The sequence below is a fragment of the Crotalus tigris genome, unplaced genomic scaffold, assembly GCF_016545835.1.
Source record: "Crotalus tigris isolate CLP2741 ecotype Arizona unplaced genomic scaffold, ASM1654583v1 scf7180000017633.3093840, whole genome shotgun sequence".
Taxonomy (NCBI): domain Eukaryota; kingdom Metazoa; phylum Chordata; class Lepidosauria; order Squamata; family Viperidae; genus Crotalus; species Crotalus tigris.
This window is the reverse complement of record NW_024096527.1, coordinates 1824476-1836341: the sequence shown is the minus strand read 5'-3', so window position 1 is coordinate 1836341 and position 11866 is coordinate 1824476.

Sequence of the window (11866 nt, the reverse complement as noted above, 5' to 3'; positions counted from 1 at the left end):
AACCCACAGGTTGAGAACCACTGGACTAGAGCTATAGCTGGCTCAGGAATTCTGGGAGTTGAAGTCCACAAGTCATAAAAGAGCCAAGGTTGCCTACCCCTGGACTAGAGTCTCCAGCTTGAGCAGAGGGTTGAGCAGAGTCTCTAGCTTGAGCAGAGGAAGACGTCCAAGGTCTTCCCAACGCTGTTATTATATATTCTATGTTATTCTGCCTTTTAATAGCATTTGTCAGTTGAAAAAAAAGGTGCTACTAGATTTATTCTACTCTGAGTCAGTAGATGGTGCTAATCCTTTGTGAGCCAGACCTGACTACAGTTTTCTGAAGAAAACTGTACATAAAACAAGCTTCCAAGCAGCATCACATTCTGACTACTGGGTTACTGAATTACTGGGAAGATCTCGTATGTGGAATAATTTCTCAGATTAATTTATATTTTTAGGTGCCTGGGATATCCCTCTGTCATTATAGGGAAATGGAACTTCCATGTACAAAAGCATTCTACCTCTGCGTCAGACATGCTAGGAACCAAAAGTAGAGGAAAAACATTTTCAATATGCATTGATTTATTTTACTGGGTTAGATCCACCCCCATTTGCTATCAGCTTGGGTGAGTTCTTCATTTTAGACTGTGGCTCCTTCACAAGTAGTCCTCATTTAGTAACCACAATTGGGACCAGCAACTTGGTCATTAAACAAAGCAGATGCTAAGTGAAACCGCAACTGTGGTTATCACCTTACCTTTGTGTTCCTTTGATATATAGACCTGTGATGGTTGTTATTGTCTGGACTGATTGCAAAGTTATTTTTTCATCACTATGGTAACTGTGAATGGTGACTAAATTAGGTAGTTACTAAATGAGGACTACTAATAATTTTACCAAATTAGCTCAAGTCAAACTAATTGGGGTCTTGGGGAGGATTGCAAATCCAGAAATCCAAATTTAAAAAGAAGGATGTCAAGTGCTGGTGATCTGCGGTCAAAGATAGAGCAAGGAGTGGGGTTTGGAATTTGCACCCATAGAAATAACCCCATTCTCTCTCTTTTTACAAATGAACCAAGGCAAACTGTAGCTGTCCCCACCCCCTACGCCCCCTGGCTTCTTTTGAAATGTCCCAGAAAGCTGGCTCCATCTTTTTAATCAATCCCGCTGTTGCTAAGCAACCAGGCTGGCCATTTTCCAGGGAAACTCGCCTGCTACACAAGACACGCCTCCTTCGCTTCCACCCAGGGATCGGGTTTGATCTTGGTATTAATATAAACCTTTTCCCCTGGGTTTTTGTCTCAAATGCTTCATAGGGCAACTGATCAAGCACATTGTTGAGAAGATGCCTCTGGGGAAAAGAAAAAAAGTGTGATCACAGATAAAAAATGCCAGCCTGGACCATTGATTGATCCTCAGCACAACCAGCCTAGAGCTGCAAAAAATGTAGGATGATTTGTAGCTGGGCTGTCAGCCTGCATGGCCATGCAGAAAGAATCAAGATCACCAGAATAAAGGATGGATTTGCTTAGACTGAGGGTCTTCTGTGGAATCCAAAATTAAGGCTCCTTGGAATCCAGTCTTGGGAGGGAAAACTAATCTGAAGCAAAATGCCATGCTTGGAATACTGAATCCAGTTCTGGTCAATGCAATTTTAAAAATGCTGAGAGCCTAGAAAGTGTGCAGAGAAAAACAGAATAACAGAATTGGAAGGGACCTTGGAGGTTTTCTAGTCCACCCCCTGCTCAGGCAGGAAACCCTATAACATTTCAGAAAAATGGTTGTCCAATCTCTTCTTAAAAACCTCCAGTAATGAAGCATTCATGACTTCTGAAGGCAAGTCGTTCTACTGATTAATTGTTCTAACTGTCAGGAAATTTCTCTTTAGTTCTAGGTTGCTTCTCTCCTTGATTAGTTTCCATCCGTTGCTTCTTGTCCTGCCTTCAGGTGCTTTGGAGGATAGCTTGACTCCCTCTTCTTTGTGGCAGCCCCACAGATATTGGGACACTGCTATCAACAAAGATGATAAAAGATCTGGAAGCTGAATCATATGATGGACAGTTGAGGAGCTAGGTATGTCTAGCCTATCAAAGAGAAGGATTATGGGGGACATCATTGACTTCCAGTACTTGAGATGCTGTCACAATGAAGAGGGGATTGACTTATTCTCCAAAGCACCAAAGGGCAGGACAAGAAGTATCTCTTAATGCAGTGGTTCTCAACCTTTTTAATGCCGCAACCCCCCAACCGGTCGTAAGTCGAGGACTACCCAACCGGTCGTAAGTTGAGGACTTTCCCTGCCCGGGAGCGCCACGCATGTATGGTGCCGCCCCTGCGCCAGCCGAGGCGTAGCTGGCAAGCGGCAGAGACGGAGCAGGCCGACCACCAGCTGGGCCACCAGCTGGCCCAGCCCAAGGGAGGTAAAGCACCCGCTGGGCCCCACACGCGCCAGCAACCCTCCCTGCGCCCGCCGGTCTCCCACCTTCCACCTCTGGCCCTCTTTTACTTACATTTTTAGTAGTTGCTCAGCAGGGAGGGGTGGAAACTTCCAGACAGCTCGCCTTCGCTGCAGACAACTTGCAGCACCGTTTGCAGAATGGGACTTTTGGCGGGCTCAGCAGGGCAGAGACAGCCTGGACAATTCCTATTGGCTTTTGAAAGCCAATAGAATTAGACTCTATTCAAGAGAGTCTATTCTATTGGCTTTCAAAAGCCAATAGAATAAAAGGGAGTAGCCCAGCTAAGGAAAAGGGGAAAAAAATGGCGGACTGCGTTGTTTGGCAACCCCCGTGAAATGGTCGTTCGACCCCAAATGGGGTCGCGACCAACAGGTTGAGAACCGCTGTCTTAATGAGAGATACAACCTAGAAGTAAGGAGAAATTTTCTGACAATTAATCAATGGAACAGCTTGCCTCCTGAGGTTGTGGGTGCTCCATCACTGGAGATTTTCAAAAATATACTGGACAACCATTTGACTGGGATAATATAAGATCTCCTGACTTGAACTGGGGATTGGACTAGAATACCTCCAAGATCCTTTCTAGCCCTTTCTATGTTCTATGTTCTATATTTTCACTCAAGACTCTGTTTGATATCCTGTGAGCACGGGATAGATTGAAACTGCTCATTACCATATGGAAATGTGAAGACAGAAAATCAAGGGCACCCAAAATCACACACCCACAAAACCACACACATATACACGATTCAGCATCTATAGGGCTTGTTGCATTGTCAAAATCCAAAATGCCACTTCTAGAAAGAGTGGGTGGTATTTCGCTATTCTGATCCCCTATTCAGTTGCCATGGGGACTGAATATACCTGGCTATGCAAAAACATCTTGATTACAGAAGCAATGGTGCTTGGAAAATGTCTGGATTCTGAAGCTAAACCGGGGCTTGTTGGTAATTGTATGGGAGACCTACAGTAGCCTGGTAAATCAACATATCACCAGAAGCAGATGGTGGTAAGCCATTTTCCCATTGTTGTTATGAAAACTACACAGACCTGCCTATTAAATCACCAGGAAACAAACCTGAGGTGAAAAAGAATTTTATGTCTCAGAAACAGCCTTTCGCAACTTGATGAATACCATTGCACCACCTCCCTGTAGAGACAGATTATCTAATAATAATGGAAACTATCAGTGGGAGTTCTCCCACAATCAGTAAAAAAAACCTGATAACAAATCTGATAATTGCAAAAACAACAGAAAGTCAAAGAGAAGCCAAGAAAAGAGAGTCAAGCTATTCTCCAGAGTGCCTGAAGGCAAGACAAGAAGCAGTGGATGAAAATTAACCAAAGAGAGAAGCAACCTAGAACTAAGGAGAAATTTTCTGACAGTTAGAACAATTAATCAGTGGAACAACCTGCCTCCAGAAGCTGTGAATGTTCCAACACTGGAAGTTTTTAAGAAGAGACTGGACAGCCATTTGTCTGAAATAGTATGGAGTTTCCTGTCTGAGCAAGGGATTGGACTAGATGACCTCCCAGGTCCTTTCCAATATTATTATTATTATTATTATTATTATTATTATTATTATTATTATTATTAATCACACAGTCAGCCAGATGTTCAGACTGGATTGGCATTTGGACTGGATGACCTCCAAGATCCCTTCCAACATTATTATTATTATTATTACTATTATTATTATTACTATTATTATTATTATTTCTGTAGAGGGGAAAGCAAAAAGGGAAGAGGCTTCGTCAATTGTTTCTACACATAGGGTTCTGAATTTACGTGCCCTTCTCCATTCCAGCCTACAGAACAGACTTTTCCATAAATTTTATTTACTGTATCTGAAATTCTTGGGTTTTGTGAGAGCTTGTCCAAATGATTCATTTTTACCTGGGTATTGACAATAACCAAGGCAATGCTTGTAGATAGAACAGTGATAAATTAAAATGAAATAAGTTGTTGCATAATATTATAAACTTCAGAGGGCTTGACACACAGAACCAGACACTGATAGATATATATCCAGAATAAATTATTAATGGAGGTTTATATTTTATGCACATAAGTGTAATTCAACTTTAATTCCAATTTAAACGTACATGTTCACTTAGAAATTGCAGTTTTAGATAAAACTCAACATTCAGCTTCTATAGCCCAGTGATTTTGAAAGCTGGCAAGTTTAAGATGTGTGGATTCAACTCCCAGAATTCTCCCACCAGCTGGTGAATTTTAACAGAGGAACTGGCTGGAGAATTCTGAAGGTGGAAGCTTAAAGTTGCTAACTTAGAAAACGTTGTTCTTTAGGTGAAAGTTATGTGCTTAAACTTCAGTGGTAAATAATGATTTTTCACTATGAACCCAACATTTTATAGACAATATGTGATAGTCACTTAAATAATATTTAGGAAATTGGATAAATATGAGCTGGTGATGGAATTAAGTAGCTTCTACCATAGCAGACCTCCACGCCTCTGACAATCTGCCAGACGGCTGGATAGAAAAGCAGTGATCAGCAGATGGACTCAGAAAAGCTGTTTTGTCATTATGAGAAATGTTTAGGAAATACCGTCTTTGTTTCCTTTAACACTTTAATGTTTGTATTTGATTGAGAAATTTTTTTATTGAAATCAATAAAAACACAAATGGATTTAAGGATTCCTGCAGAATAATTGTTGTTAGTCCAATACTTAAAATCATTTTTACACCAAAGTTATAGTTATATTTTTAAATATTTTAATGGTTCTGTCAATAAAATGGATTTTTTTAAAAAAGTGGTGAGGTGAGGAATGTATTAGCTTTTTGAGCGACAAGCCAAAGGCCATATCCAAAAAGTATGCAGAAAGAGGAAAGAAACTGGATCAAACCAAGAAAAAACTAATATTATTTATATTGTGTAATTAAAATTAATTTATTTGAATAAAATTAATATTCACCTTGGCAACCTTTACTTATGGTATTTGTTTATCAAATTTAGAAACTGCCCATTTTCCTCACAGAGTATAAGAAGGATTGGATGTGGTAAAAACTGGATAGGACACCATGAGGAAATCTGAGGAAAGTTGGTTAGACTGCAAGCAAAAAAAAAAAAAAAAAATTCTGAAGAAGAACTGTTTAGGACTATTGCCAAGAAAACAAAATAAATGTGCTCTGTAATCTTCAGGTATTGAACTTGACTTGAGGCCATCATAATGTAAAAAAGATGTTGAGACTCTAGAAAAAGTGCAGAAAAGAAAAACATTGATGATTAGGGGACTGGAGACTAAAACATATAAGCAACGATTGCTGGATCTGGGTATTTTTACTTTAATGAAGAGAAGGACAAGGGGGGACATGATAGCAGCGTTCCAATATCTCAGGGGCTGCCACAAAGAAGAGGGAGTCAAACTATTCTCCAAAGCACTTGAAGGCAGGACAAGAAGCAATGGATGGAAACTAATCAAGGAGAGAAGCAACCTAGAATTAAAGAGAAATTTCCTGACAGTTAGAACAATTAATCAGTGATTACAGTCATGATAGTTGCAGTGTCCTGGGATCACATGATCACCATTTGTGACCTTCCCAGATGGCTTCTGACAAGCAAAGTCAATAGGGGAAGCCAGATTTGCTTAACAACTGCAAAATTCTGAATCAGAATAGAGCTGGAAGGGACCTTGGAGGTCTTCTAGTCCAGCCCCCTGCTCAAGCAGGAGATCCTAAACCATTTCAGACAAGTGACTGTCCTCTTCTTAAAAACCTCCAGTGAGGAAGCGCCCACAACTTCAGAAGGAAAGCTGTTCCACTGATTAATTTTCCTCACTGTCAGGAAGTTTCTCCTTAATTTCAGGTTGCTTCTCTCTTTGATCATTTTCCAACCATTATTTCTTGTCCTGCCCTCTGGTGCTTTGGAGAATAACCTGACCCCCTCTTCTTTGTGGCAGCCCGTCAAATGCCAGAATACTGCTATCATGTCTCCCCTATTTCTTCTTTTCTCTAGACTAGCCAAACCCAAGTCCTGCAACCATTCTTCATATGTTTTTGTCTCTAGGCCAGCGGTTCTCAACCTTTGTGTGACGGCGACCCCCGTCACATGGACGCACCGCGCATGCGCGGCCCCGCCCCCTGAGGGGGGAAAATGGCGGATCGCGTTGTTTGGCGACCCCCATAAAATGGTCGTTCGACCCCAAATGGGGTCGCGACCCATAGGTTGAGAACCGCTGCTCTAGGCCTTTAATCATCTTAGTTGTTCTTCTTTGCACTTTTTCCAAAGTCTCAACATCTTTTTTGTAATGTGGTGACCAGTTATTCACTTAATAACTGCAGTGATTTGCTTAAAAATTGTGGCCAAAAAGGTTGTAAAGTTGAACATGATTCACATAACAACTGCCCTGCTTAGCAATGGAAATTCTGGTCCCAATTGTGGTCATAAATTAAGGACTATCTGTAAGTCTTTTGGAAAAAAATATTTCCTTTTGTCTGCCCTGATTTTTCCAGGAGTCGGTTTCATTCTGGATTTTTTCTTTCTGATAGGCAAAAATAGTTTTTTCTTGCTCACTTTATTCACCCCATGCATAATTCTGTACACCTTAATCTTGTCAGAATAAGACCTCAGAGATCTTCTAGTCCAACCCCCTGCTCAGGCAGGAGACCTTTCATTGTCACTTTTCATTTGTCTCCTTTCTAAACTAAAATGCCCCAAATATCACTACCTTTCCTCATCTTTGTCTTATCTTTGTCTGTAAATGCACTTAACATATTTACTTTCCAAACATTAGTAACATCCTTCTTTGTTATTTAGAAAGTTAAAATTCAGAGGCAACTTTGGGGGGGGGGGATATCTCTTGAAGGCTGCATATGATCCTGAGATATGCAACATTCTGCCCAGAATCACATGATAGTGAGATGGGCGGCATATAAAATGAATGAACGAATGAACGAACGAATGAACAAATGAATTCTCAGCTCCTCTTTCTGACCTACTGCTTTGCTCCTGATTTGCTGCCACAAATATATTTTAAAAGGCAGCAAGATTGAGATGAGAGCACATTACAAAAAAAAAATAATAGAAAAGTTTCTTTTCAAAATCAGAACAGATATAGGCTGAGTAAATTTGCCTTAATTTTTGTTGTTTTCATTTTCAGTGAAGTATCACAACTAAAACAGACTTTAATTTCTTTCAAATGTGCTCTCTGTGCTCTCCGTAATTAAAAGCTGCCTAAACCACCAAGTGATTGAGAAAGATGATTCTCTATTTGCACCAAAGAATGGGAGGAAATAGTTAAGAGGAATTTCCCGACAGTGAGAACAACTAATCAATGGAACCGCTTGCCTCCCGGAAACCTGGGTACTCCATCGCTGGAGGTTTTCAAGAAACAAAAAAACTGGACAACCATTTGTCTGCAATAGAATAAGGACTACTACAACTGGCAAGTCCCTCCCAGCCCTAAGATTCTAGGATTCTGTGAACATTTATCAGTATTTGAAGAGATGGTGGTGACTTCCCCTCCTAGATGCTTCCTCTTTTTTCAAGTCAGAGTTTCCTCACCCAGCGAATACTTGGTCTTAGGAAACAGCAGGAAAACCAAGAGGGGATATGCAGCATCTGACATCTGGTCTTGGAGAATAGTTTAAAAGTTGAAGCACAGCAAGAACAAGAATATTTCTCAGCATATACAAAATATAATCTTTTCCTCTAAGAAAACATTACCAATCATGGCAATCTTGGCATTCACAGGAGAAGACAATATAGGTAGTCCTTGACTTATGACCACAATTGGGATCACCACTTCCACTGCTAAGCAAGCCAGTTGTTAAGTGAATCATGCCTGAGTTTACAACCTATTCTGCTATGGTTGTTAAGCAAATCACTGCAGTTGTTAAGTGAATCTGGCTTCCCCCATTGACTCTGCTTGTCAGAAGCTAGGTGGGAAGGTCACACATGGCAATCACATGACCCCAGGACACAACAACCATTGTGAATACACGCCGGGTGCCGAGCGACTAAATTTTGATCACTTTTGGTCTTGACTACTATCCTAGCAGTCCTAAATCTAAACTTCTGAGCCCAGAGTCACCCTAACGTGGTTGCCATTTGCTGAGTCTAAAGACAGTAGAAACTTCTAAATTAGTACTGATTTCAGAAAATTGCATCTACCCAAAAGGCTGAAACATATTTTCACACTTTCAGCAAGCATTGCCAGTTTTTCTGTATCGTATCCTGACTAACACTGATGATGTTACTTAGTTTGGGGAATGAAATGTCTGCTAGAAAACAACCCAGGACCCCTCATTTCAACCCTGAGCTACAAATATTCTCCTTTATTTGTATCATATTGCACATTTATATCATTTGGCACATTTGATCCCAGGCACTAAACTGGAGTTAAGATAGAGCAGAGATAAACATTTTATCTTTTTTCTTTGGCATCTTTCATACGCTTCGATGAGCATCATTTAATTATTTAATGTGTTCACAAAAATATAATTTGTGCAAGGCAATGAGCAGAATAAAACTGGGTAGCCTATTGTACAGAAAACATGGAATGCACCCCCAAAGCTAATATCTTTAAAGGGTTTTCTCTTTTTAAATTTAATTTCCTAGCAAACTGCTTTACATTTCCATATGATTTGGAGGACATAGTAAAGAAATGGAAGTGTATTGATCCTTCAAATCCAAAGCCAATCCCTTCACTCAGTTACACTCATAGGCTCTTCTGATGCTTTTTGACATGGGAAAAGCCTGCCAGAGACAGGCATCTCAGACGCCTCCTTCCAAGGTCAGAGCCCTCTTCCTGACATCACAGAGGATAATGTGACAATCTATGGCTCCTGGATGCTGCCCCAGGACCTTTGAATGACAGCCTAAACATCATCGAAAAGATTGATTCACAACACATTATGAGAAAACAGCTGGTTAAGAAAGTACAGTTTTTTAAAAAAGAACATATTGCACAGTTGCATATGACATTAAAATAACAGCCTTTTCGAGATGGGAAGTGTGAAAACAGTATTAGAATTTTTTTTAAGTCTGTTTGAAGGCTTAAAGAACCTCAGAGGAAAGTTCCTGAGAAACCTCTGCCTCACATCACCCTCCCCCCATCTTATTAGTTGTATTAGCAAGCTTATCAGCAGGATATCCAGTCTTTACCAGTCTTTACATTTTGGGGCAATATTGCACAAATCAAAAAGGTCCTCTGTGTAACCTGCCAGCATACGTTTTGAAGAAAAGAAATTAATACCCTCCCACACACACTTCGAAGCAGACCAAGAAAGATGATTAGGGGGCTGGATGCTAAGACATATGATGAACGGTTGTGGGTAAGTTAACGAGAAGAAGAACTAAGGGTGACATGATAGCAGTCTTCCAATATTTGAGAGGCTGTCGCAGAGAAGAGGGGGTCAATCTATTCTCCAAAGCATCAGAGGGCAGGACAGGGATGGAAAATTATCAAAGAGAGATCCAGCCTGGAATTAAGGAGAAATTCCTTGACAGTGAGAACAATTAATCAGTGGAAAAGTTTGCCTCTGGATGTTGTGGCTGCTCCATCAGTAGAGGTTTTTAAGAAGAAATTAGACAGCCATTTGTCTGGAATGATACAGGGGCAGGAGGTTAGATTAAAAGAACTCCAAGGTCTTTTCCATCTCTCTAATTCTGTTAAAGGATCCAGGAGGCAGTGTGAAAACTGCAAAATTTGTGCTAGGAATTCTTTCAGAGCTGTCCCATAAAAGCATTTTTAGTAATCAAGCTCAAATATAACTAATACATGAATAACACAATCTAGATTTGATCAGACTGAGTTGCAGGGAGATTAGCAACCTAAACTGTAACACATGAAAGTTTATACTTTTTAATAAAATTTGTTATCCTGTAAAGGTGCTACCAGACCCTTAATTTGGCCCTGTAATTGGAATTCTTAATCTAACACAATGTTGTGATATGTGTATAAAATCTCATAAGAGTCAAACACAACAATGGTGTATTACCTTCTAAACTTTTTTGAATTACTAACAGCTTTGCATGCCAACACACAGATATGATTAATAAAAATCTCTTAATGGCTTTATTCACACAATATTCTTAATCTGGTTACTGAATTAATCTTTTTTTAATTTACAGAACAAAATGAATTGTAATTTCACTGAACTGACAGGATGTGTGTCACACACTAACTGAACTGATCCTTCCCTTCCCTACCAAATCAAAATCAAGCTAGTGTGTGTGAAATCTTGTGTGTGAAGTATAAAGTTCTGCTGCCTTTTTCCCTGAGTACTGAAAAGAGCAACAAAGATGATCAGGGGACTGGAGGCTAAAATATATAAAGAACAGTTGCAGGAATTGGGTATGTCTAGTTTAATGAAGAGAATGACGAGGGGGGACAGGATAGCAGCTTTTCAATATCTCAGGGGCTGCCACAAAGAAGAGGGGGTCAATCTAGCCTCCAAAGCACCTGAAGCAATGGATGGAAACTAATGAAGGAGAGAAGCAACCTAGAACTAATAGAAATTTATTGACAGTTATAACAATTAACCAGTGGAATGACTTGCCTCCAGAGGTTGTGGGTGCTCCAACACTGGAGGTTTTTAAGAAGAGATTGGACAAACATTTGTCTGAAATGGTATAAGCTAGGGTTTTCTGCCTGAGCAGGGGTTGGACTAGAACAGTGGTTCTCAAGCTTTTTAATGCCGTGACCCCCAACCGGTCGTAAGTCGAGGACTACTCAACCGGTCATAAGTCGAGGACTACTCAACTGGTGCAGCACCGTTTGCAGACTGGGACTTTTGGTGGGCTCAGCAGGGCAGAGACAGCCTGGACAATTCCTATTGGCTTTTGAAAGCCAATATAATTAGACTCTATTCAAGAGAGTCTATTCTATTGGCTTTCAAAAGCCAATAGAATAAAAGGGAATAGCACAGCTAAGGAAAAGGACGGACTGCGTTGTTTGGAGACCCCCGTGAAATGGTCGTTCGACCCCAAATGGGATCCCGACCCACAGGTTGAGAACCACTGGACTAGAAGATCTTCAAGGTCTCTTCCAACTCTATTATTCTGTTAAATTCCCTTAATAGTTCAAATTTGCCTACATCTACTCTATGCTCCATGTTATTTCTTTCAGATCTCTGCAAGCTTTTTTCAAGCCAATGGCCACACTCAGTTTTTGAGGGTTGAGCTGCAGATGGAGAAAACCTTTCTGAACCCTGGGCAGGATTAAGGGAAAATGACCTTTGATGTTGCTTTGTTTCACTTTTGAAGCATGTTGGTAGAATACCATTGCTTTAATTACTGTTCAGCGGAACCTTCTTAAGTGTGTGTAATTGATTGTGTTTAATAAAGCTTCGGTTCACACAAGAGCCGACTGTCAGGCAGCAGTTTTTGGACCGAGATGAGGAGGTGGCACTTGAACTTTCAGGGGTCTCACAAAGCTCTGGGGTCAATGGTTAGCCT